This window comes from Mytilus californianus, unplaced genomic scaffold (assembly GCF_021869535.1).
Source record: "Mytilus californianus isolate M0D057914Y unplaced genomic scaffold, xbMytCali1.0.p SCAF_4, whole genome shotgun sequence".
Lineage (NCBI taxonomy): Eukaryota > Metazoa > Mollusca > Bivalvia > Mytilida > Mytilidae > Mytilus > Mytilus californianus.
The window spans coordinates 31,333,956-31,339,955 of NW_026262690.1; positions in this window are offsets into that span (position 1 = coordinate 31,333,956).

Genomic DNA, 6,000 nt, shown 5'->3' on the forward strand with positions numbered 1-6,000 from the left:
TGCGATAGTACGATGTTATATCATTATAATGTCACGATAGGCTTATTATACAATTTGCTCATTTAAAACTACACAACGTACAGTTGAAAGTACGTGATGTTAAGCTAAGATGGCACGTTGTTATATCATTAGAATGTCACGATGGCTTCCCACACGATATGCTCATTTAAAACTACACGACGTACAGTTGAAAGTACGTGTTGTTCAGCTAAGACAGCACGATGTTATATCATTATAATGTCACGATAGGCTTATTATACAATTTGCTCATTTAAAATTACACCACGTACAGCTGAGAGTACGTGATGTTAATCTAAGATAGCACGTTGTTATATCATTATAATGTCACGATAGGCTTACCACACGATATGCTCATTTAAAACTACATGATTTTCAGTTGAAACTAGGTGATGTTAAGCTAAGATAGCATGTTGTTATATCATTTGAATGTCACGATAGACTTACCATACAATATGCTCATTTAAAACTACACAACGTACAGTTGAAAGTATGTGATGTTGAGCTATGATAGCACGATGCTATATCATAATAGTATCACGATAGGCTTGCCATACAATATGCTCAGTCAAAACTACACGACGTACAGTTGAAAGTACGTGTTGTTGAGCACAGATAGCACGATGTTATATCATTATGACGTCACGAGAGGCTTATCATACAATGTGTTGACTTGAAACTACACGATGTAAATTTGAAGTAGTTTGGTCTTGACTTCAAACAGTAAAATGTTAAGTTAAAAAAACAGAACGTAAAGTCAAAATAAAACAATGATAGGATGACATATACTTGTGCAGAATTGAAGATTTTTGGTGTTGACTTCGAATATAGTACAAATATTAGATCGTTTTATGTTAAATTGAAAGACAATAATGATGCGTAAAACATTACAGAATTATGTGAATTGAAACTGCAATTCTATGGAAAAGAATGGGGGACAAATCCCCAGGATTTTTTCTTCTTCATTTGCAAGTTCGGAGGCAAAATGATATACAAAGAAATTTTTCCATAAATTCATAAAGCAAAAGAATTACCCATCGCTATATATTATTTTTACATGTTTTGTTTGGATTTTTTTTTATGATTAAAAACCAGATATATAGTTCCTTTTAATTAGAGTGTATTTTTTCTTAATTTGTTTTCTTTCCCTTCCTCACTCATTTCTTAGATTCTTTTGGATGGAAATGAAAGAAGAGAGGTGAAATAAACTTTTGGATGTTGTATTTTAACTGATTTTGATATGGAAAGAGTAATTAGACCAGGTGCAAAAAGGTGATATTTACAGTTTTCGGAACATCTCTTGACTTGTCCATAGGGGTATGGATGTGTATTGGCTAAATTTGTAAGATGCTGGGGAGCGATATTTCTGAATGTTTGATATATGTTTGGACTAGTACTGTACTTTACACACACAAAATATTTGACAAAAAGAACCGGTGCATTTTTTTTAATGAAACAAAACGTTATAAAGAACTAATAGAGAATTTAATTGTGGTCTGTGGCCTACTCATATAAAATCACATCTATGTAAGAGTTAGCGGAGAATTTGTATTTACCACTCCCGTTTTCCACGAAATAAAACATAAGAATCTGGAGTCTTAATCTTAAAAAACAAAGATCAACTGATATGACAAATAATACGATTAGTGTTGGACTGAGATGGTCAGAGCTATATCAGAATGTGACCCCCCCCCCCACCCCCACCCCCCCCCCCCCCCCCCCCCCCCCCGGTTTTGTTAGAGGTACATATATCTGAAAATTTGTATTTTCTTTTCCACGAAATAAAACAAAAGAATCTGGACTTAATCAAAAGCGATGCGATTACGATTTCCATAGAATGTCAGAGACAGTTTGTCGACTAGTTCGTTGAAAATTCGGCTAGGCAAGTAAATTATGTCTTGTAACAAAGCAGGGTTTATTCATATTCATATCACACTTGCATGTTCTCGTCCTGATATGCATGTAATATTTGCCACTGTACGTAAAACGCACCCCTTTTCCCCGAAATAAAACCAAAAAATCTGGACGTCCTCCCCCTGAACAGTATAATAGATACATAAATGAAAACAGAAACCCTTTTCAACAAAAGGAGATCTACAAGTAACTCGACGTGACCGAAATTATAAATTTCTTCCTCATTAGATATATTGCCCTTAGGGTAGATCGGGTGTCTTCCCCCATCTTAGGGAGCTACCATTTGATTTTTATTGGGGGGCTAGAATGAAATTTGAGAAAAAGGCAGGACAGGAGTTTTGAGTAAAAAAAAAGGCAGGATGCGCAACTTGGCAAAAAAAGGCAGGATGACAATTTATGTAAAAAAAAGTCAGAATAAACTAATAAAAAAAAAATGCAGGACCGAATAGAGTGAAAAATAAAAAGGCAGGACAGAGATTACAACTAAAACAAGAGGCTCTCAAGAGCCTGAATCGCTCACCTGTTATTTTTTTTGCTTAAATCTTTCATCAATGATTATTTTTGCTTTTTACCCATATGTTCCATTTAAGCCATAGTGTCTATGTTTCTTGACGTACAAGGAATTGAAATACAAAATTTATACTAGATTCATTTGAGAAGATTTTTAAAGTTAAAAAACATAAAACAACTTGTGTAAAATTGTCCTTAAAGGGTAATAACTCCTTAAGGGGTCAATTGACAATTTTGGTCATATAAAACTTTTTTGTAGATCTTACTTTGCTGAACATTTTTGCTGTTTACAGTTTATCTTTATCTTCAATAATATTCAAGATAATAACCAAATACTGCAAAATGTCCTTAAAACAACCAATTTAGTGGCAGCAACCCAACAATTTCAGGGATGATAGATCTTGACCAATTGAACAATTTTACAACATGTCAGATTTGCTCTAAATGCTTTAGTTTCTGAGATATAAGCCAAAAACTGCATTTCACCCCTATGTTCTATTTTTAGCCATGGCGGCCATGTTTGTTGATGGATCAAAATTTCGGATACAATTCATAAACTAGATTCCTAAAGGAACATTCATTCAAAGTTAAGAAGTATTAGGCACAATAGTTTCAGAAGAGAAGATTTTTAAATGTTAGCAAACTTGATGAACACATTGCGTAAAATTGTCTTTAAATGGCAATAACTCCTTAAGGGAGTCAATTGACAAATTTGGTCATTTAACTTTTCTGTAGATCTTACTTTGCTGAACATTATTGCTGTTTACAGTTTATATCTATCTATAATAGTATTCAAGATAATAACAAAAAACTGCAAAATTTCCTCAAAACTACCAATTTAGTGGCAACAACCCAACAATGGATTGTTTGATTTGTCTGAAAATTTCAGGGCTGATAGATCTTGACCATTTGAACAATTTTACCTCATGTCAGATTTGCTCTAAAAGCTTTAGTTTTTGAGATATAAGCAAAAAACTGCATTTGACCCCTATGTTCTATTTTTAGCCATGGCGGCCATGTTTGTCGATGGATCAAAACTTCGGATACAATTTATAAACTAGATACCCTAAGGAACATTTAATTAAAGTTTGAAGGTATTTGGCCCAGTAGTTTCAGAGGAGAAGATTTTTGAAATAGTTTACGACGACAGACGACGACGACAGACGACGACGACGGACGACAACGACAGACGACGGACGACGACGGACGCCAAGTGATGGCATAAGCTCACATGGGGCCCTTCGGGCCCCGGTGAGCTTAAAAGGCAGGACAACATTTTTCGTCCTAGCCCACCCCCCCTCCACCCTCCCCCCTCTCCCCCATAAAAATCACATGGTAGCTCCCTTAGATTCTCATATAGCTCAACACAATCGGTCTATATCTAAAAAAATATACACATTTTGAGAGAGGAATGTTATTCATATGTAGTACTTTTCATCTTGATGAACAAAAATAATGAGATTTATCTGATTAAAACGACTATTTGTTTTTGAATACAGAACGTTTTTTGCATATGTTTTTCAACTTCTCCATATAACTCGGATAACATTATTTTTTTGTCGTTTTTTATTTTTTTGCCATGGCATTGTCATTCTGTTTTCGACTTATGAGTTTGAAATCCTTTTGGCATATTTCGTCTCTAATGATGGAATGTGTAGGGACTTTATCTATTTCGTTTTGTAGACAGAAAACGAGTCTCGTGATCCCATTTTTTATTTTTATTTTCTAACATTGAGTTTTCCATGTATAGTTTATACTAAATCTGACAATACTGCATAACCTGTAGCCTGCAAAATGCTCTGTGGCCCAAACATTTTATTATGTTTTTCAAAAAAGAATAAACTACATTTTGACAAATAATGAAAAAATAAATATATCGATTTTAATTTAGACCACACCCATGAAAACTATAAGAGAGAGAGAGAGAGAGAGAGAGAGAGAGACATAAAAAAAAACATATCTAAAAATTAATCAAAGCAATACCAAAATAATTCATGGACTTTAACAATTTTTAAAGATTTTTGATTTTTTTCTTCTTCTTTGAAAACACATATAGATAGAGAGAAGCTGCAAAGAACCAAGAAAATCACTATTGACAAGAAAATAAGTGACGGAAATCATTAATTGCCTTATTATTATAAGTTATAGGGGTCATTGTCCATTAATGACTTTACCAATTTAAAAAAAAAAAAAATATTCTTCGAGTGGATATATACATAAACCTGGGCACTATCTTACTTGGTGCTGGAAGAATGGTTGGCACTGCTGTAAATGATGTATTTCTTTTTTTGAAAGTTGACGATTAAGACTGGAGGCTCTAGGTCAAATTTCATTAGGTTTCATATAGACTTCATGTATGAGCGTAAAGTATACAACAGAATCTACCATACTTTATATTTGGGTTGGCCCCCTAGCAGTAGTATTCTTCACCTATCAATTCTTTTTGTTTTATTTCGTGGAAAAGAAAATTCAAATCTTCAGATACCTCTAACAAGGCCGGGGGTGGCGGTGGGGGTGGGGGTGGGGGTGGGGGGTGGGGGGTCACATTCTCATATAGATCTGACCCTCTAAGTCCAACGCTGTACCGTATTATTTGTCATATCAGTTGATCTTTGTTTTTTAAGATTAAGACTCCAGATTCTTATGTTTTATTTCGTGGAAAACGGGAGTGGTAAATACAAATTCTCCGCTAACTCTTACATAGATGCGATTTTATATAACTAAAATTTGACCCCCTCACAGTCATAACCGAAGTCTTATAAGCACAATATTATGTTAATTGTATATATTAACACACAACATAGATAAATATTTTCTTAAATATTGTTCATAAAAAAAGTCTGGTTTTTAATCATAAAAAAAAATCCAAACAAAACATGTAAAATATACGGCAAAACTGTATTCAAGTGTAATATATAGCGATGGGTAATTCTTTTGCTTTATGAATTTATGGAAAAATTTCTTTGTATATCATTTTGCCTCCGAACTTGCAAATGAAGAAGAAAAAATCCTGGGGATTTGTCCCCCATTCTTTTCCATAGAATTGCAGTTTCAATTCACATAATTCTGTAATGTTTTACGCATCATTATTGTCTTTCAATTTAACATAAAACGATCTTATATTTGTACTATATTCGAAGTCAACACCAAAATCTTCAATTCTGCACAAGTATATGTCATCCTATCATTGTTTTATTTTGACTTTACGTTCTGTTTTTTCAACTTAACATTTTACTGTTTCAAGTCAAGACCAAACTACTTCAAAATTACATCATGCAGTTTCAAGTCAACACATTGTATGATAAGCCTCTCGTGACGTCATAATGATATAACATCGTGCTATCTGAGCTCAACAACACGTACTTTCAACTGTACGTCGTGTAGTTTTGACTGAGCATATTGTATGGCAAGCCTATCGTGATATTATTATGATATAACATCGTGCTATCATAGCTCAACATCACATACTTTCAACTGTACGTTGTGTAGTTTTAAATGAGCATATTGTATGGTAATAAATAAAATTGAGAATGGAAATGGGGAATGTGTCAAAGAGAC